At 46.3% G+C, this 22,152-nt stretch overlaps 1 protein-coding gene across 1 annotated transcript in view; it reads left to right on the forward strand.

Annotated features, from left to right (window-relative positions):
- The window catches only part of EFCAB11 (EF-hand calcium binding domain 11), a 123,391-nt gene that overhangs the window by 100,391 nt on the left and 848 nt on the right, over positions 1–22,152 (forward strand). The gene's annotated exons all lie outside the window — the stretch shown is intronic.

Below are 22,152 nucleotides of genomic sequence, written 5' to 3' on the forward strand. Positions count from 1 at the left end.
TGCTCTCCGTTACTTTGATTTGAACAAGAAAACAGTAGTTGAGCCTGAGACAGCCTCCTCCGGTTTGATTGAGGGTTTGATGCTCACAGAGGTCACCTGACAAAACTGGCAAATAAAGGAGGAAAGAAAGTGAACTCAGATGCAGTTTGTATGCCTGGTCTTGTGAACTCATCTTTGCAGATATTGGCCATCATTGTACACAAGCTTTTAAACATCATGTTAAAAGCAATATCCTAAGCCAGTGGTCGGCAAACTCATTAGTCAAAAGAGCCAAATATCAACAGTACTAAGATTGAAATTTCTTTTGAGAGCACAATTTTTTAAACTTTAACTTCTAATGCTACTTCCTCAAAATAGACTCGCCCAGGCCGTGGTATTTTGTGGAAGAGGCACACTCAAGGGGCCAAAGAGCTGCATGTGGCTTGTGAGCCGCAGTTTGCCGACCACAGCCCTAAGCGATTACCTATCAGAGATCACAGATGTGTATCTCATATTAAAGTGTGTGTGGGGGGGGAGGGGAGGACCCAAAACACCCCTTTTACAATGTTATGCAAATAGCTAGTAAGTGGCTTTAGGTAAGCATTTCTAATGTCAGTAATAGGCACGGAATGACTAAGTCCGTGCCTACCAGATGTGAGGATGACATGCCCTGAGCACTGGAGTCAGTCTCTCAAAAGTGGCTGTGTGTGATACAAAAACAGTCGTCTGAGGGCGCATGGCAAGAATGAATAAGATTATTTGGTGAGACTTGATCATGGAAGAAGCAGGGTATGTCGGTGGTGAGCTGTGATCCCTCAGCCCCGAACCCCCTCCACACTGCGCATGCTGAGGCCTGGACTGAGGCTGACGTCACGGTTCCCTCACCAGCTGCCTCTCATCAGGCTCGTCCTCCCGGGAGCAGGGGATCCGGACCTGCAGGATGGAGAAGCAATGGCTCCTCCCTGTCCAGTCCGTTCCGGGGAGGGTCTCCCGGCAACAGCTCTTCCCTCCAGCATCTGCCGTTGGTTCCCACCCCGGCCCAGCCTCCGGCACTGTCCCCAGAGTCTGGTCTCAGCTTCCCAGGACTTCCCACCGGCCTGCTAGGTCCTGCCAACCCCAATCTCTTCTTCCCGTTCTTTCTCAGCCCTGCTGATGACGGAGGCTTTGTGTATTCATCCTCACTGCCATCTTCTGTACCATCTGCTTTTGTTTGACATTCAGTGTTACTTTGTATAAGTTTCAGAGGTGCAGCAACATGGTTAGACAGTCATGTACTGTACAGAGTGTTCCCCCCAATGTTTCCAGTACCCACCTGGCACATCTCTAATTATTACAATACTGGTAGTCCATCGCGTGATATCTCGCCCAGTAGGCTGCCCACCGCTTCCATAGGAGCTGGCAGGAACTGCAGCGTACCACCTGGAACTGGGTCGCTTCCACAGGATCTGGGAGGGAGCTGAGCTGCTTTGTCAGGAGCTGGGAGGGACCACCCCCCTACACTCTCCCCCTCCCCCCCCCCCGCCAATTCTGCGGGAGGTGGGAGGGAGCCACATGTGGGAGGCTGCGCTCAGCTGCAGAGGGTGCTGGCTGGTGTCCCTGTCCCTCCAGTTCAGGTGTCCCTGTTCACTCCGGTTCAGCGGGTTGGCCCTACCCTCCAGGCCTCACCTGTGCTCGAAACCTCCTCCTGTCTGGTCGTGACCCATTGCAGTGTCCTGGCCTAATTTGCATATTTTCTCTCTAGATAGATAGTTGATAGATAGATAGATAGATAGATAGATGAACTATATTCCTATGCTGTAGTTTACGTCCCCATGACTGTTTTTGTGCCCTGCTGGAGGGAATGCAGATTGGTGCAGCCAGTTTGGAAAATAGAATAGATTTTTCTCATAAATTAGAAATGGAACTGCCTTAGGACCCAGTGATTCCACTACTGGTATATTCCTGCCAACCCTCCCCCCCAAAACAAACAAACCAAAAAACACAAAATACCGATTTGAAAGGATATTTGCATTCCTATGTTCATTGCCATGTTGTTTACAATAGCCCAGATAAGGAAGCAGCCAAGGTCCCCATCAATGGACAGGTGGAAAGAGAAGCTGTGGTACGTATATCACATGGAACGTTACTCGGCAGCAAAAACGAATGAAATCGTACCATCGGGACGGCAGGGGACCTAGAGGGTATCATGCTGAGGAACAGCCTTTCTTTCCTTCTCACTGCAGTGTTGCCCTCTTGCCTCTTCAGCCCTTCAGGACCTATCTAACCTGTTTCTTATAGAAAATCCTCTCTTTGAAAACATGACTATGTTTTTGACGGCCTGACTGAATCCTGACCGACACCAGCTTGGCACCTTGATCCCAACTTGGTCCCAGGAATGGTCCCAGGCGGCCTGGGCATGGCTTGGCTGTGTCTTTGGCCCTGAGTGCAGTGCTGAGCTGCCAGTGGGAAGTGGGAGGTTAGAAATCCTTGTCATGCACTGGCCCCGTATGTAACCAGACCCGAGGTCCCGGTGATGAAATGTCACCGCCCTGCCGGCTGTAGTAGCAATGACCGTGACTACAGGGTACAAGGGCATGGCTGTCTGTTTGGATAGTGTGTTTATAGGAAGGAAGAGAGGGAGGGAGGGAAAAAAGGAGGGAGGGAGGGAGGGAGGGAAGGAGGGAGGGAGGGAGGGAGGGAGGGAGGGAGGGAGGGAGGAAGGAAGGAAGGAAGGAAGGAAGGAAGGAAGGAAGGAAGGAAGGAAGGAAGGAAAGCTTGCTGAAACCTGTTTGGCTCAGTGTACAGAGCGCCAGCCTGAGGGCTGAAGGATCCCAGGTTTGATTCTGGTCAGGGGCTCCTGCCTTGGTTGCAGGCACATCCCCAGTGGGAGGTGTGGGGGAGGCAGCTGATTGATGTTTCTCTCTCCTCGATGTTTCTAACCCTCTCTCCCTTCCTCTCTGTAAGAAATCAATAAAAATATATTTAAAAAAAAACATTAAAAAAAAAGAGACAAGGTTGAGTCTTTAAACACTCAGTCCAAGTCTTATGTGGAGAATCTGAAGTGACTCCACTGCTACCATCCTACCATATGCCTTCCTCATCTCTCCCCTGAAGTTTTGAATGTATTTCATATGGTAAATATTCTTTTTTTAAAAAATATATTTTATTGATTTTACACAGAGAGGAATTGAGAGGGACAGAGAGTTAGAAACGTCGATGAGAGAGAAACATCGACCAGCTGCCTCTTGCATACCCCCCACTGGGGATGTGCCCGCAACCAAGGTACATGCCCTTGACCGGAATCGAACCCAGGACCCTTCAGTCTGCAGGCCGACGCTCTATCCACTGAGCCAAACTGGTCCCGGCAGTAAATATTCTTGAATTATTTTATTTTCAAATTTCTTAGTAGATTTCTTGGAGTTTCCTGGGTTATATCATCCTGACTTCAGCAATGAGTGACTTTTGTTTTCTGTTAATTTTCTTGTGTTTTTTTTTTTTTTTTCTGCCTTATCGCCATGGCAAGACCTTCTAACGAACAGTGTATTACATAACATGTACGATTAAGCGCATCTTTGCCCTGACCTTGCTTTTGGGAAACATGTCCCTACTGTTTGTAACTGCACTGGAAACAATGTTGGATTTTTATTTTAAAGGTTTTGTTTTATTTCATTTTTCAGAAAGGAAAAAATTAAGACCCTGTGCTACATTGTGTAAAATTCCCCCTTCTAAGCCATCTGATATACAAATAATTATGGGTTTCCGCAAAGCATGCCAGGGGTGGATTAACTGTCTTTGATTACTTCCCGTTTCTGGTGCACACACTTTTTCATCTTTTGCTCTGAACTTCCCAGGCTTTGCTTTCTGAGGAGACGGGCACTCGGCTGCCTCATTGCCAAGGCTTCTGTAGACGATCACGCTCTCCCCCAGAGTTGGCGCTGCCTCTGATCTCCTCGCCCGCTTTTCCCCTGGACACGCGTTGTTTTCTAAGATGCTCCATCCAGTCAGCCAGAGCCCTAATCTCCAGGAAGTTCCAGGAGCCCTCTTCTCCTCTCACCGGTGCTTCCTCCCCGTTGCTCAGAGCGATCGACACGGCGTTAATTAGAAAGGATTTTATAAGGAAACCCCTCTAATTCTGATGCCCATGCTTCTGTTCAATTCAAGTTGTGCCAAGGGCTCTTTTCCGAGGCGCCACCCGGCATCGGGGGGAGAAAACATCATTAGGAACTTTAACGGAAACGTTTGAAATGTACACTTAGGACAGCGTTTCGAAGTGCGAGTGCCTTGAAACGTTCTTGTGCTTTTTCTCCCCGGCCCCGCGGCTCTTCTGCTCTTCTGCGCTGGGGCGCTGGGGAGGACGCTGGAGGAGATGCCGCGGTCAGGGCATTCCAGGTCCAGGTCTTACTCAGCCCGTGACTGCGTGGCCGTGGAAAGCTTCTCAGCGGCTGCATGGCAGTGAGCTCGGGGCCCAGAGTCTGTCCCATTCCCTCACATAAGACGAGACTGACCGAGGAGTTGGGGGTGAGGAGTCTCCAGGTCGAATTCATTCCTAGGCCTGCAGGTCGTGTGTCCATAGCTTTGAACCAGAGGTGTTTGCTCTGCAGCTCGGCCCTTCTTTCTGTGTAACACGAGACCAGCCATCTCCGAGAGCCCGGAATTGTCAGCTAGGCTAACCATCGAGGAGACGGGCTCTCATCTGCCTCGTTGCCAAGGCTTCATTCCCTGGCTGGTTTGGCTCAGTGGATAGAGCATCGGCCTGCGGTTCAGTTCTGGTCAAGGGCATGTTCCTCTGCTATAGGTTCCTCCCCAGTCCGGGGCCTTGGTCAGGGCACATGGCAGGAGGCAACCCATCCATGTGTTTCTCTCACATCGATGTTTCTCTCTGTCTGTCTGCCCCTCTTCCACTCTCTCTGAAAATCAATGGAAATATATCCTCAGGTAAGGAGGGAGGGAGGGAGGAAGGGAGGGAGGGAGGGAGGGAGGGAGGGAGGGAGGGAGGGAGGGAGAGAGAGAGAGAGAGAGCGAGAGAGAGAGAGAGCTGGTTTTCTATTCTGGTTATGTTGTCCACTGGATATGTAACGTTAGGAAAGTTGCTTGATGCTCTGAGCCTCAGTTTCCTCATCTGCAAAGGGAAAGAGCCGGCAGGGTGACTCCTAAAGTCCCTCACAGGAAGAAGGGACCAGCGCTGCTGTCCTGGATGGAGGGTCGGAATCTGGGAGCTTGGTGGACAGTGACAAGTGGCCTTTCTCCCGCGCACTGAGCGGTGGGGCTGACAGGCGGCAGGTCGCCTCGCTGTGCAGGGGGCGGCCGTGGCTGGGACACGGAGAAGCCACGGGGAGAAAAGGCGTGGCCGCTCCCATCTCGGTGTGTTCGGTACGGCGCTGTGAAGTTCAGTATGGCGCTGTTTTGGTCCAGACTAAGAAAAAGGTTTTGTTTAGTTTTCTCTCCCCCCGGGGAGGTGTTTTCAGAAGAACTTCCATACAGGGATGTATTTCTCACGAAAGAGTGTGGAGGGAGCCGAATAGTCAGACCATGCGGTCACGGGCGGTGGGGGCCTCGGGGAAAGGCACCCAGACGGGGCACCCTGGGACCCGCTCCTCTCCAGCTTGGAACACACATGTTTCTCGAGAGGCTGTAGCCGTAACATCTCTCTTTCTCATTCCTTTCCTATAAACTCATGTTATGTAAGCCCTCCGAGTGCTAAATGTTTTTCCTTTGTTGGCCATCGCGCTCAGGATGATTTTATCAAACATGAATTTTCCCTGGGCTGTCAGCTGCGTGCCAGGGAAGCTGGCGGAGTCACAGAGAGCAGCCGTGTGTGTGTGTGTGTGTGTGTGTGTGTGTGTGTGTGTGTATGTGTGTGTGCGTGTGTGTGTGTGTGTGTGAGATCACAGAGAGTTGTTGTGTGTGTGTGTGAGTGTGTGTGATCACAGAGAGTGGCCGTGTGTGTGTGTGTGTGTGTATATGTGTGTGTGTGTGTGTGTGTGTGTGTGTGTGTGTGAGATCACAGAGAGTGGTTGTGTGTGTGTGTGTGAGTGTGTGTGTGTGTGATCACAGAGTGTGGCCGTGTGTGTGTGTGTGTGAGTGTGCTCACAGAGAGTGGTTGTGTGTGTGTGATCACAGAGAGTGGCCGTGTGTGTGTGTGTGTGTGTGTGTGATCACAGAGAGTGGCCGTGTATGTGTGTGTGTGTGTGATCACAGAGAGTGGCCGTGTATGTGTGTGTGTGTGAGTGTGTAGGACTTTGGCACTCTGCTCTGTGCGCCCACGCAGGTGTAGGTGTATACGGGGTGGGGGACACCTGGCGACAAAAGCCACAAGTGCTCCTTCTAAAATATTTTGACCGTAGAGAAAGGTAGGAAAAAGGAAATAAAACCCACCCATGTTCCTTTCAAACCAAAGATCATCGTTGTAAGGAGTTTGGTATTTATTCTTCCTGTTTCTCTCCATGTTCTTCCTATTAAAATAAATGAGAGTTTTATAGCCCATGCTTGTCTATTATTTTGCTGGTCTCCCTTTATAAATAACCCTACAATTATCTGCACTTAGAAGTTATTTTCTTAGGAGAGATTCCTAGATGTGGGGAATACCATATTAGAGACTCTGAATTTATTTTGTCATTTTTTATGACTCTTGATTCTTCTTCTTAAATCACTTAATTAACAGATTATACTCCCTCTGGCAGCATCTACCCTCGCCCCTCCCATGTTCTTGCCACTGATTGAATGGTAATTTATTTATTTTTAAATCTTTGCTAGTCTAAAAGTTTAATATAGTGTCTCATTTTTTGTTTTGTTTTATTTCACTGATTGCTAGTAATGGAGAACATTTTTATAGGTTTATTAGCTCTTTAATTCCCTCTCCTGTGAATTATCTATTCATGTCATTTGCCCATTTTTTTCTTCTGTAGTAAAAAATATTTACCTGCTTCGATTTTTATGATAATTATGTTTCCAGTTTATTGTTTGCTTTTTTATTGTTATGATTTTTGATGTGCAGAAATTTTAATATCCTCAACTCTGTGATCATTTCCTTCACAATTTCTGCCATTGCATTTTGACTAAGAAACCTTTCCTCATCTAGCAACCAAATTAATGTTCACTTCCATGTTCTTGGTTGGTTTGAATCTGTGGTTTGGCTTTTAAAACTATCTAGCCCTTTCATATATTTGGAATTTATTTTGGTATATAACATGAGGTGGTCATTTAAACATTTTTGTTCCATATAGCTAGTTTTTCCATTATCATTTGCTAAATAACCCTTAAACAAAAATGAGTAATAATTTATTATCATATTCGGTACTGAGTTCTGTTACATACTAGGAGACCTCTCCAGACTGACTGGTCTGTTCCCTGCTGTCCTTATTCTTACATTAAGGATGCACCCCCCCCCCCCCCAGCACACACAGACACACACACACACACACACACCAACCCGGTGTTTCTTGTTTTCAAATTATTCTCGGCAGTTCTTGCTTGTTTATTTTCCGGATGAATAGTGGAATCATTTTTGTGGAGTTCCAAAAACCTCCCTTTGGGGTTTTGATGAAAATTGCATTCAACCTATAAATTAATTGGGAAGAACTTGGCTTCGTGACAACGTTCAGTCTTCCCAGCCAGGAACACACATATGGCTGTCCCTCCGCATTTCCAGACATCCTTTTGTACGTCTCGGTGGAGTTTTCTGGTTTTCTTTACATAAATTTGACAGATTTCTTATTAAGGTATTCCCAGATTATTTTATATTTGGGGTACTGTGTCCATATATATATATATATACACACATATTTAAAGAGAGGAAGGGAGAGGGATAGAGAGTTAGAAACATCAATGAGAGAGAAATATTGATCAGCTGCCTCCTGCACATCCCCTACTGGGGATGTGCCCAAAACCACGCTATATGCCCTTGACTGGAATCAAACCTGAGACCCTTTAGTCCGCAGGTTGATGCTTTATCAACTGAGCCAAACCGGTTAGGGCTTGGGGTACTATTTTTAATGGAATCTACTCCATTTAGTTTAAACCCACTATTTTAAAAAATTATTATTTTTGAAACTTATTTTTAATTATAGTGGACACACAGTATATTAATTTCAGATATACAACATGACTCAACATTTATACACCTTACAAAGTGACCACCACAAAAAGTTAAGTAACCATCTGTCACCATATTTAGTTGTGATATTATTGACTATATCTCCTATGCTGTACTTTATATCCCGTGAGCTTACGTTATAACTGGAAGTTTGTACTTCTTAATCCCCTTCCTTTTCCACCCTGAACCCCCCCCCAACCCCACCCCCCACTCCCTGTCCTCTGGCAGCCATCAGTTTGTTCTCTGTGAGTTTGTTTCTATTTTTAATTTCACTTTTTCCCAAATGAGTGCCAAGAACTGACAGGAATCTAAGTGAAAATTGAATTTGTTTCTTTCCAAGCTTATACACTCGGAGATTTAGAACTGGAACCAACCTGAAATATGTTGTCTTCTTCTATGAAAGTCAAATAATTTATATACCTATCCTGTAACTTGTTAGGGGAGTAGCTAAATGGATGAGTACTTCCACGTGTCCATATTCATTGCCTCAAGGACATGTGCAGCTTAAACATCCCAAGCCCCACGGCCCTTTGGATTTCAACCAGAATCCTTAAGTGGCTTACGGGGTCCCGAGACGTTCACTGCGTTCCCCCTCCCATATGCGCCTCACTCTGCACTGAAGCCACGTTGCCTTCCTCCAGTTCCTTGGCTGTACCTCGCTCTCTCAGGCTGTGAGCCTGTTGCACACGCTGTCCCCTCTGCCTGGAAAGCTCTTCCCCGACCTTCACCTCCCAGTGACCTCCCTGCTCCTTCTTCAGTTCTTAGCCTGCAGGGAGTTGCCTCCTGACCTTTTCCCTTTGTCCCACCTTGTCACAGCACCTTCTGCCCCTCCTTCAGACTGGTCATAAAGGATTATTTCATTCTCCGCCTGGCTGGACTGAAGTCGCAAGGGACTCTGTTTACCCAGTGCAGATAGCTGGCCCGTCATGGGCTCCTGGTTTGTCTGATGAATGAATATGTGAACTCAAGAACCTATTTTTAAGAAGAAAAAGCATTGTGCTTGCTTGTTTGGCTTAGTAGATAGAGCATAGGCCTGCACACTGAAGGATCCCAGGTTTGATTCCGGTCAAGGGCATGTACCTTGGTTGCGGGCACATCTCCAGTAGGGAGTGTGCAAGAGGCAGCTGATCGATGATTCTCTCTCATCCATGTTCCTAACTTTCTATCCCTTTTTCTTCCTCTCTGTAAAAAAATTAATAAAATATGTTTTTTTTAAAAAAGGAGAAGCAAGTCATTTCGGCACCTTAAAAAAAAAAAGGAAGATTTGTGGAGGTGATGGTTAGGACATCATGGGTACCTGCCCACCCACCTCAGACTCATTCCCAAGCACCTGCTTCTGGGAAACCGAAAAAGCCGAGTTCTCCCAACATGCAATTCTCTTGGCTTCCTCTCCTCCTACAGATACCCTCCATGGCTGGGCCTCTGTGCTTGGGCATCATGTAAATACTTAACTCGTTTAATAAATATCCTGAAATAGCCTCTTGCACTTGTTACTAGAGGGCCGCGGACCTTTTAACTCACTTAGCCGGCACAGATCAACACTTAATGTCTTTAATGATGATCCAGGTCTTTCTTAGTGGCTGAGGCACAGGGTAATCAATGATGTGGCCCTGCCTGCAGGCACGGGGGACTAGATAATCGGCAGGAAATGTCACGCCGGATGGGGCCAGTCATTTGAATCCCCGAAATTGGTTATTAGTGTGGTCACTTCTGGGAGCGTTTCTCCCCAAGGCTGGGAAGAACCCCCTCATTACTGAAACCCCTCATGGCCAGGTTATGTTTTCAGCCCGAAATCTCTGAAGATTCTTCTCCCCACCCCATTCCACCCCCAACCACCCACTAAGGCAAATGCCATGCCAACTGATGGCACAGTGGGGCCCCCGCTTTAAGAATAATTCACTCCTAGCCTGTGTTGCTCAATGGTTAAGCATCAACCCATGTACCAAAAGGTCCCTGGTTGGATTCCTGGTCAGGGCATATGCCCAGATTGTGGGCTTGATCCCCAGAAGGGGGCATGCAGGAGGCAGCCCATCAATGTTTCTCTCTTTGCCTCTCCCTTCCTGTCTCTCTAATTAATAAAAACTTTTTTTTTTTTAAGAATAATTGTCAATGCTGGGCAGCAGGAGAGAGGCCTGTCAGGGTTGGGGCAAAGGAGTGTCATATGCAGTTTGTCAGACATTATTTAGGGGGAGGGGGTTACATCCCCTTTCTTACCCACCCCTGTTATTAATCCTGAGAATTATTATTTCAAGGACAGAAAGCCAATCCCGTTTCAGGGTTTCGGTCCTCAAATATCCACTCAGAACTTGTACTTAGAGCCCCTTGGCTTTAGCGAAGGGTTTGAATTATTTTGATTATTTGATCATTTGATTATTTTGGCCACGTTGACATTCTCTGTTCATTTCATAATTTTCTAAGCACTTGTCATGTGCCCTCTGAACTTTCATTTCTTTCTACTGAAATTCTCTTATTCAATGACCCCATAGCCATCCCATCTGTTGTGCCTTTGCGATGATAGGTAGGCTTTTATTAATAGAGTGCTTCTGATCATTGGAGGGAACTGTTTCGTTATGAAATATTTATTTCTTTATGTTGTTTATCATTGTCCACAGACCTGAGGTTTTTAAATGCTGGGAGCATGTTGTAAATGAAAACATAAATAATTTATAATAATTATGCTGAACTAAGGCCAGAGTTTCTATTGGTTCACTGATGCACATCAATGAGAAATGGGCTGGGATGTAAAATTCTTATTTTCCCAGGTGTTTTATTTAAAGCTAAAGTGTAAACAAAGGAGAATTCTTAATTTTTGTGAATTTCTGCATCCTCCTTAAATGAGGAGCGTGACCGATAAGAATTTTCCCACCTTGAAGAAATCCTGGGATCACCCGTGGGGCTCTGCTACCCAGTCTGCAAGTATCTTTCAGGAATTGGCCATGGCACAGCCCCTGGGTGACTGTCAGGCCCTGCACACTTCTTTGGAATGGAAGTGCTCTTAATTAGATGGAGCAATGGATATTCTTTGTTTCTGTTTTCTTTTTTCTTTTTTTAATATGCTTTTATTGATTTTAGAGAGAGAGGAAGAGATAGAAATATCGATCAGCTGCCCCCTGAATACCCCCTAGTGGGCATCAAGGCTGAAACCTGGACATGTGCCCTGACCGAGAATAGAACTGGTGACCTCTTGGTGCATGGAGGATGTTCAACCCACTGAGCCACGCTGGCTATTACTATCCTATCTAATAAAGATGGAATATGCAAATTGACCATAACTCCACAACAAAGATGGTGGTGCCCACAGCCAATAAGGAGGGAATATGCAAATTGATGTGATAAGGCAAGAGGCGGAAGGTGCCCCAGGCTGGAGCGAAGGCAGTGCTGGCAGCTAGGGGAAGGAAGGCCTATTGCACAAATTTTCGTGCATTGGGCCTCCAGTGTTCTCATATATGATCATTCCATTGCTACTTGAGTCTGATTGCAAGGGAGGCTTAGCTATGGGGCTTAGCTAAGCTCTCGGGAAGAGAAGGAAGTCTGTTTATTGAACACATAGCAGGCTTTGCCATGAAATCAAACTCCACCCATCCCAAAAACGGATAGCCAGTGGCCCCAGCTCCTTTTCCTGCCAACCTGCTTCATCCCCACCAATTGGAAATGCTGCCTTTAACATTAGCTGGGTTCCTGTGTGTTTGCATGCTCTAGGTGCTGTTCCCACACACCAATTACTGGGTCCTAAATCACACTGTTTTAATCGACCAGGCCGTATATTTTGTTTTTGTTTGGATATTACTGTTTTTTTAAAAAATCTTCTGACATTGTGGTTTTGTGGGGTTTTTTTTATGTGTGTGTGTGGTTTTTTTTCCAGGTAAACTTTAGGTTCAATTTACCAAACTTCCTTTATAAAGGAAAAAAATAAGCAAACAAAACTCCTACAATTCCCGTGTCATATTAAAAACATATTCCACTTGGAAAATGTTATCCTATTAGAGAAAATAAGCGCCATCGGACAATTGGTGTCTTCTGACTCGGAGGAAATGTGCTTTTAAAATAGCAGGCTTCCCATCAAACGGCGGCTAACAGAGCCATTAGCGGGGCCTGGGTAAATGGCTTGATGCTTGTAGCTCCTGTGTCCACTTCAGCTCTATTGGTTGCATTAGCAGAATGAAGCTCATTAAGCCTTATTCTCTTGGTCCATCTCCCCCAGCCTCGGAACCCACAACTACCCCGTTCTCTCGTCTGGAAGGAGGTCATCTTTCCTACATTACCCTTGAATGCTCGGCTCATTCCTACACCCGCAGCCAGAGGTGGGGACTTGTTGCTCTCAGGGAGGCCGCGTCTGTGCCCGCAGCCTGTGCTCTCAGCCTGTGCTCACAGCCGTGACGCCATCTGTTAAAGTGGTCAGAGCCCCTTTCACTGCCTCCTTTGTGGAAAGGCTTGTACTGTGAAAGTGTGTGTTACTGAAAACATCATTTTCCTCATCATTATGCTTTCTCTCTGGCCGGATCATAACCTGCCAGAAATCTATTGAGCTCGGAGTGAAAAGCTTTTCAGAATAGCTGTTCTTAAAGAGATTAAATGATTGCCATCTCTGTCCCATTTCCTTTTATCTCATAATCAAGTTCAAGATGGCACTAGATGTCTCCGCCGAAGTGATTATGTATTTGAGCCAGAAGTGGCTTTATCTCCATTCATGGTTCACACCGCGGAAGGTAGGGTGGGTTTTTCCTCCCTCCAACCCCGCCCCCCCGCCCCGCATCTACATTTATACACGTGGATGGCTCTTTACAACTGCCCACAGGTTGAAAGGCTCCTTTTTAAAGGCTACCGATGGCTCGCAGGAGTTACAGCGCTTTTTAAAATTTTCTGTGTACAAAGTCACCCGTTGTCTGATGACACCCAGCCTAGAGCCATGGAAACGTTGTAGAGCTGTAGCGACACTTAGTATTCATAACCCTCTCCTCCAGCTTGACAGGCGAGGAGCTGGAGACGCACGGCAGCTAAGCGACTTGCCCAGGGTCACACGGCTCGCCAGCAGCCTCGCCGGGAGGACAGCACCCGCCCTGGGCCGCTCCTGGTGGGCCCACCGCCTCCCTGCCATATCCAGAGTATTTTCCAGATTTGGAGTGGGGGTGAGGGGTGGGGGGAGAATGGGAGCTCCCGCACCCCAAAGCACAGGAGCCAGGCTTTTTATGACTCGTTCAGAGATGTCTACTTGGGCTTTTTGCTCTTGATCCTCAGAGCTGCCCGGTCTGTGCTATTTTCTGACATCCCGCTCTCTCCTCCAGAGTGGCAAGCTGAGAAAAGAGACCGTGTCACTATTTATTAGCGGCTCTGCTAAAACACTTGATGGAGGAGGACTCGGGAACCCTTTGCCGGAAATGAGCCTCTGGGCTCCCCGTTGATTGCATTTACCCACATGCCCACCAGCCGTCTGTAGTCAGATGCAGGGAGATAACGTTCTTTCCTGCTCTTAAAATATTTCGAGCTGTAAATAAGACTCCTCATTTTTGAAACCTAGGAAATAGGAAAAAGTGAGTCATTATTTGTGGATAATCACTTTTGCCAGCTGTGACTGCATTTTACATCCATTTATTTTTTTTCCTCTTCCTTTCCTTTTTTTTTTTTTTTTTTTTTGACTAGAGAATCTGTCTTGTCACTCTTTAGGGAAAAAGCCATATTGGTCCCATCAATAGCCTCTTTTAGCACATAATCACAGTTAAGGCACTGCGAACAGAGATTTTTCTTGGACACAGGGGAAAAAATGACTTTAGAATGCAGAACTATGGAGAATAATCCAGAATTATGCGATAGTACCTAGAGAAAAACGGACTTATTTTAGAGTTCCTTTCAAAATAGAATAGTCATTTCAACAATATTATGGGCATCAGGTGTCTGCTCTATGTCTACTACGTTCCAGGTGTTACCAGGTTAAGTGGTTTCAGGTGGGACACCTGGTATCATCGGGACACTTGTTTGCAAGTGGCAGGAAATCCATTTCAAACAGCCATAGCCACCCTGGGAACTCCAGCGTCTGGCATGATTCGAATAGGCTCTAGCTCACCCTGCCATTCTTCCGACTCTTCCCCTCACTGTGGATAATTCCGTTCTCGGTCTGATAATCCACACGTAAAAGCATGTGCGTGAATGTTTGGGTCGGTGCACCATTGGATTTTGTGGAGGTGGCATCCTTACCGTAGGCAAAGGGCTGTTGTAATAGCAAACCTCACGTCTGCACCCCAGCTGCCCAGTAGAAGAGCTGTTTTCTCAACTCAAACAAAATTCCTGGGCTCCCTTATGGTTGGACCAACTCTTTACCAATGAGTGGTGCCAGGGGAGGATGCCATGTACTAATTGGCTTAAGTCAACCCATTAACCCTTGAACCGTCACTATGCTAAGGAGGGTGGGATTATGAAGACTGGCATAGGCCAGTCAAATCCTACTTCTTCGGGTGGGGATCCCGCCACACCAGTCACACAGCTGCTGCCTGGCACAGTGGGCTGGGGTGGGTGCTGGGAAGTAACCACCAATGCCCACTGTCGTCTAGTAGCTGAGCCAGGTCTTTGCGAGGCCAGAGTTTTACCTGGCTTGTGTCATTCTCTGCTCATGGTCTGGTCATCGAGTTATCCTTCCCAGCTCATCCTAAATGGTCAAGCTACCACCTGCTCTTGGCCAGTCTGTGGCTGTAGTTTTACATCCAAGAGACGGAAGAACTCCCTCAGGAATATGATGTCCCCATGCTGAAGGAAAAGTTAAAGTCTAATAACACTATGTATTGTTAATAGACTGAGTGTTATTCAGACGTATATTGGAGAAGAGAAGACGGCTGCTATCCTTTCCTGGTTTAACTCTGACATTCCAGTTGCCTGGAACTTCATACTCAGAGCTCTTCCTAAAGGCAATGTGTAACTTGCTGTTGAAATCATTTTCTGTGCCCGGCCAGCTCAGCCAAGGGTTCGGCAAGCCTGAGGAGGGTGGTGAAGGATGAAGAAAAGACAGACAGAGAGAATAAGCTGGGTCTAGGTGGATCGCCTGTGTGGGCTAAGGCCACAGAAAAAGATCCAGACGGCAAGCTGAGCCTTTATTTTATAGCCAGAGGTAAACAAGGTGGTCACCATAGTTACAGTGTTCTTATGAGTTTCACTTGTTTTGGCAGCACTTGCTGCACCTCCCACAGCCCATTAGCTACCCAGGGAGGATCTAGGGAAGGTCATAAGGTCAAGACTAATTATGCCAAGAGGACTGTGCCCTCTAAGCTGGGACTTCTTTGTGCCAACAAGTCAGTCCAAGGCTTAACGGTATAGCCGCTCCCTACAATTTTCCAAATAGAGGAACACTCTGGACCAGAGAACAGATCATTTCAAATAGATCCCCTTCACCGGAGTGAGAATCTGAGCATGTGACATGCTATGGCTGATGGCAGTTTAACATGCCCCATGAGCCCGGCCGGTGTGGCTCAGTTGGTTGAGTGTCGTCTGGTGCACTGAGAGGTCGCTGGTTCAATTCTTGGTCAGGGCAAATGCCTGGATTGCAGGCTTGGTCCTTGGTAGGGGCTGTGCAGGAGATGGCCGATCCATGTTTCTCTCTCTCATCAATGCCTCTCTCTCCCTCTCCCTTCCTCTCTCTCTAAAATTAAAAAAAAAAAAAATATATATATATATATATATATATATATATATTAATATATTTTATTGATTTTTTACAGAGAGGAAGGGAGAGAGATAGAGAGTTAGAAACATCGATGAGAGAGAGTCATCGATCAGCTGCCTCTTGCACACCCCCTACTGGGGATGTGCCCGCAACCAAGGTACATGTCCTTGACCGGAATTGAACCCGGGACCTTTCAGTCTCCAAGCTGACGCCCTATCCATTGAGCCAAACCGGTTTTGGCAATAAAAATATTTTTAAAAAAATAAAAACAAAATGCCCCATGAGAACGTCACCTCTCAGATAAGCTCCTGCTGTGTCTCAGCCTGGGTTCCTCCTGAAAGCAGAGCGCAGACGAGAGCTGCGTGCAGGTCGCTTGGGAGATAACCTCCAGGAGCAGCAGTGGAGCAGAGAGTGACGGGAAGCCAACTCAAGGGTCTGGTACCCAGTTTGGTACCTCTGTGAGCGACTGGGGCTGAATCCCACCAGAACCGAGAGCCGAGAGAAGGACCGCCGAGGCGCCTGCCGGAGGGACAAGCACAGAGCACTTACCCATTGGCGCCTGTTCCCTTCTTGGTCAAGGGCTGCCTATGGGACCAAGTCCTTTTTTTTTTTTTTTTTTTCATTCTTCCAGAGAGCTTTCCGATCTGAGTGAGGGCCACCCCAGGTGTGAGAGCAGCCCCAGGCCACCAGCAAGGGGCCTTGGTGCACAAGGGCAGCTGGGAGAGGGACCCCAGCAGTGTGACAGGTGGGACACCCAGGGAGACAGACACACTCCAAACACAGGGGCCCAGACAAGAGGGAAATCACCTACACGTCTCCTCGTCTTTCCTGCGTGTCTCAGTGGCTGTTCCTAACACGTGTCTTTAGGAAGGTACAGTCAATGAACTGAATTGAGTAGAGCCTGCAGGACTCTCATCAACAGAGGCAAGGATGCCGGTGGGAGGCACCAGCGGGTTCTGGAGAGCAGGCTGCTCTTGGGAGAAGCAGCCATCGTCATGATGGCACCTGCCATTGGCGGGCCCTCTCTGGCCCAGCAGGGGCTCCCTGCGTGCAGGGTGATTTCTGCTCTCACCCTCCAGCCAGGGTGACAGCTCTGTCCCCGTGTAATGGCAGTTTTGACTTGAGTTTAAATTATTCCGAAAAGAATCAAAGGGATGGAGAGTCTCTCTCCCTTGCGCCGCTCCCCAGAAATTCTACTAAGGAAACCTTGCTCATGGAAATCTCTGCCTACACATTGCATTTCTCATGGATGTTTTGGGTGAGTCCATGAGGCATCAGCTTTCACAGCCCCGTGTGCCTGTCACAGGGACTCAGAACTTGCTGCCTGTCGGTGGCTTCCCGGGGAGCGCAGGTCCTCGCACCCGTCACTGGCTCTGGCGCCGCCACCAGGAGCTGGCCTCTGAGGGGGGTCTTCTCTGCGCTCAATTCGGAACCTCGTGATGGAGAGGCAGTTCTCTGCATAATCCATCCAAGAAACATATATGCCTCAGGTGCCCCCAAAATCACTTGTAAAAAAAAAAAATCTTTAAAGCAATTATAGTAAGTGCAGATGTAGCTAGAATGTTCCAAAGAATTGCCTCCAATTTTGGTTCCTCTAGCTCAGTGGCTTTCTTTTTTGTTTTTGTTGTTTAATTTATTGATTTGAGAGAGAGGGGGAGAGAGAAACATTGATTTGTTGTTCCACTTATTTATGCATTCGTTGGTTGATTTTTGTATGTGCCCTGAACAGGGATCCAACCCACAACCTTGGCCTATGGGGAAGACACTCTAACCACCTGAGCTACCGGGATGGTTTTGTCCCCCAGGGGACACTTGGCAGTATCTAGAGACAATTCTGACCTCACAACTGGAGAGGGGAGGACTAGTGGGTAGAAACCAGGGACACAGCTAAACATCCTCTGTGCACAGGACAGCCCTCCAACGAGGACTTATCCAGCCCAAAACATCAGCTGAGGTTGCAAAACCCTCATCTGGCTCCTGGGGATCTATCCTTGAGAAATAAGGTCACTTGTTTAGAAAATTCAGACTAAAGAGAAAGAAAATATTCCTTTAGTTGAAAAATAGATCGATGTTAAAGAATATTTTAAGGCAGATTACTCATGAGACCAAGCTTCTGGTGAGCATATAACTTTCAACTTTTACCCAAATAAATATAGATGATATGGCATCGCAATTGTAATATATGTGCTAGTTTGTATTCGTGTTTCCACTGAAAAATGTCACTTTTATAGTCTTTATATCATTATAATAGAAAGTATGTTATTGTTTCAATGTAATGAAATTCAACCATTCCCTCTTTCTTTCCTGTTTTATTTTTATTTTAAAGTAACTTGGCCAAAAACAGTTATACCACTGTGAAATCTGGCTTTGGAGAGCTGGCCATGGAGGACTCCCTCAACTTATTTCACAGCAAAAAAATATATATATATTTTCAAAGAAATAACTACTTTCAGAACATTACAAGAAATGTTATGATGTAAATATTTTTGTACAGAAGAAAACATGTACTACTTGTGAGGAACATTTCACTATTTGCATATTTTTTAAATTAAAAAAGCAACAACTTATGTTTCCCTTCAGAGTGCATTAGAGCAACATTGTGGCTTCACTTAAAGATTCTCAGTGTGAAACCCTGGCTCCTTCAGGAGGGACCACTCAGCTGCTGGGTCACCAACGCCCACCTAGTCCGGGAAGTTCTCATAGCGTCACAGAAAGGGACAGAGCAAATTCTTGGCTAACAAATCAGGATATGAAAGAGGCAAATGCGAAGGCTCATGCTGATGAAAGTAATTATAACCACTTCTGTGATGAGTCAGAAAATGTATTTTAACAGCTAGGAAAACTGTCAGAACTCAGCTGAATAGACCAAGTCTACTCCTGCCTAAAATTCTCCATGAATCCCAGGGTCAACCGAGGTCTTCCTACACCTCCATGGCTTCATAGAATTGCCAGGAACCCCCATTCCATACCCTGTGGGATTTTAAAGCACCACCCAAGATTTTTTTTTTGCAAAGTTTTGGACAGCTTTTGGCTCCGAATTCTTATCTCTCTTAATTCATTCGGTGGATAGATCCTCTTACCGTTTCCCACTTGCTTCTCTTGCACTCTCATGCGCCCACTCAGACCAAACTCATCATATAACTCAACATAGATACCCCCAACACACCATCCCCCTGAAGAGTGTCTGCCTGTTGCACCCCTTAGCGAAGGTGGGGAGAGGTGAAGTAATACAGACAACTGCAGGTAACTCAAGGACTTCTGATCACTGCACCACTGGGGATTTTTTCGTGGTCCAGTTCTACTTGTACAGGATCCTAGCCTCCCCCTACATTTCTCTTGGTACCCCCTCTTCCTGCACCCTCTCATTTTGCTTGTCATCTCCTTCCACCCAGATGGTCCTAGGAGGCCTGTACCAATGACAGAGCAGTTCAGCTCTCTTGAATGACTACTTCCAAAATCAATTCTGGATCTTCCTTTCGCATCTCAAAAAACAAGCAAACCAGCCTTAGCTGGCTTGGCTCAGTGGGTAGAGCATCAGCCTGTGGACTGAAGGGTCCCAGTTTTGATTCCAGTCAAGGGCACATGCCCGGATTGTGGGCTTGATCTCCAGTAGGGGGCATGCAGGAGGCAGCCAGTCAATGATTCTCTCTCATCATTGATGTTTCTTTTTCTCCCTCTCCCTCTCCCCCTCCCTCTCTCCTTCTCCCTCTCCCTCTCACTCTCCCTCTCCTTCTTCCTCTTTCTCCCTCTCCTTTTCTTTCTGAAACCAATAAAAATATTTTTTTAAACAAACAAAACAAAACAAGCAAACCAGAAAGTCTCTCATTTAATTGGATCTACATTTCTAAAAGCAGTTATTATCGATAACAATTTATATTTCTCCCTCACATTTATATAAGCTTTGTTAACTCCTTTGAAAAGCCAGTTCTGAAATATAAGCTTGTTTATATGTTTACAATTGACACTTGAACTGCAGGAGTCCACTTATACATGGATTATTTTCAATAAATACTTCAAATGTAATTTCTCTTTCTTAGGATTTTCATAATACCATTTTCTCTTCTCTCGCTTACTTTATTCTAAGGGTACCATATATAGTACATATAACATACGGAATCTGTGTTGACTATTTATGTTCAGTAGGAGGCTGTTAGTAGTTAAGTTTGGGGGGAGTCAGGTTATAGGCAAAATTTATGACTGTCTGCAGGGGAGTCAGCCCCTAACACCAGCATTGTTCAAAGGCCACCTTACCTATATCCACATATCTGGTGAGAGAGCAGCCAGGTACTTGGATTGAAGTGCTCAGATTTCTCTTCTAGGCAGGACTCTCCCTGTTCTGCCTTGGCATCCAATTTCCTGCTCTTTATCTCTAAAGCGTTCAGCCTGCCCCTCAGTGGTGTCCCTTCCGACGGATGCTGTCCTCTGCTGCCTCATCTGCTGCCTCATTCCCCAGAGCTCACTCTGCCTTGGTCTCTCTTGTGCCTTGGCTGGGTTTGTATAATGCGGTTGGGCATAGACCATAACTGCCATTGCTTTTGGGTCCCTAGGGGGCCTCATCGGTGTGTATTATCTCTCTGGCCAGTGATCAGACTCCGTAGACTCTTTCTTTAACCCCCCAGTACCTCCTGGAGGGCAGTAGGTATCTCGTCATGTTGTCCACTGTTTGCCCCATTCGTTCATCCCACAAGTCCATTCATTGCCTGCTTTGTACTAAGAGGTGGGGACTCGGTGGGTGAATGAGGGTAAGTTCTGGCCATGGTAGAGTTTCCTTCTGGTAGAGTGAAGCCTGGTGGGCCGGTTTCCTTTCTGAATACACATTCTCATTTCATAACCTGAATACACTCCTTTTAGGGCTGAATGCTGCAAACGGAAGCAATAAAACTTTTCTACCCAGCGCCGTTATCTCCACCTCCTCCCCAATTCACCAATTCCACATCTGTTCTTCCTTCGCACCGTGCTTGAGTGTGGGTGCCGTGAAACCTTCCTTCATTGCAATAATTCCATCTGCAATGCACAACAGTATATTTTAGCTTTTAAAATGATAGCTCTCAAATGCGAATTTCCTCTTCACACTCCCCGAAGCAACCAGATCTGCTCACATAAATGTGCGATGAGGAAGAAAAGTGGGAAGGCAGGAAAAAGTATTTTACCATGTCTCCTTCTAAATATAAACATAATGTTCCTCCATTCATTACATAAATAAAATGCCACTCCACACCTTATGAATAAACCTTTCCATTTTAGCACCTCTTGCCTATGCTGTGCCCATTTTAGGATGAGAAGCTTTGACAAGTACAGAAAAAAAAAAAAAAATAGAAGTGAATGCTATTTCAGAGAAGGCCATTTGCTGGGAAAATCCGGCAAAGGGATTCCCTTTTTCTACAAGCATGCAGCGTCTCCATAAGTGAATAAACACGTCAAAAAATATTATCAGAAGCCATTTATTCTAAACATTACTTTTCTCCGTTCTCCACTTAACTCACCCTCGGAGATGTAGAATTCAACCATACCAGTTCAGAGCAGAAAGAAAGAAAAAAAGGCCATTTATCTAATCCAATTCCTGGAGGGGAAAAAATGCTTAGGCAATATTAAGACTCTTCAATTACCTAATTTAATACAAGCGGAGGTTTCTGTTCTGTAGTCAGTTACATGTGATGCTGATTACTCCTAATCCCTTAGAAGAGATCTGACATTCTGCGTTTGGTCCTGCATAGCATGAAATTGTCATGTATATTTTACCAAAAGAAGTAACAAGAATAATGGCCTCCACAGTCTGCGATCATTTTATACTAACACACTGCAATGTGGCTTTGCCCTGGGGCAGAGAAGTGGGGGTTTTCTCTACTTCAAAAGAATGAAAAATTATCGTCGCTCCATCCAGGGCCATTAAAGACTTCAGAGACTTTGGCATGAAATATTCAGAAAGTTTATTTTAGAATTCAATATTTTAAAAGCCTGCTTTAAAACGGTCCCGCTGATGAGTGGCTCTGTTCCTTGGGCCAGTGTTGGTTTTTAAAAAGCTCTGTGTCATGGTGGAAACCCATTTGTTGTTTCAATGGAATATAATTTCCATAAGTCATGTAAAGCTTTGTTTTAGAGTGCCCCCCAAAGAGGAATCGTGACCACTGCTCATCAGTTATCCTCTCACACGCTCTGTTTAAATTAACATTACTTTTCCTGGGAAGGGTCGAATGTGTGGCCTAGGCAGCAGTCACATCCTCTGCCATGGGGTAGCGTACCCACGTGGGTGCCATTCTCCTGCTCCCCGTTTGGCAATCCTCCTGTCTCAGGGGAGCACAGGGCCAATCCTCCTGAGGCCACCCACCCACTCGGACTGCCAGCCAGAGGCTCCCATCCTCACCACTCTTGAGAAGAGTCAGAAAAGGTGCTGGGGTGTTTGTGAGGATTTAGCAGAGCTCCCGAGGCCACGGATGAAGCCAGTGAGAACTTCAGGAGC

Source organism: Pipistrellus kuhlii, unplaced genomic scaffold, assembly GCF_014108245.1.
Source record: "Pipistrellus kuhlii isolate mPipKuh1 unplaced genomic scaffold, mPipKuh1.p scaffold_m20_p_1, whole genome shotgun sequence".
Lineage (NCBI taxonomy): Eukaryota > Metazoa > Chordata > Mammalia > Chiroptera > Vespertilionidae > Pipistrellus > Pipistrellus kuhlii.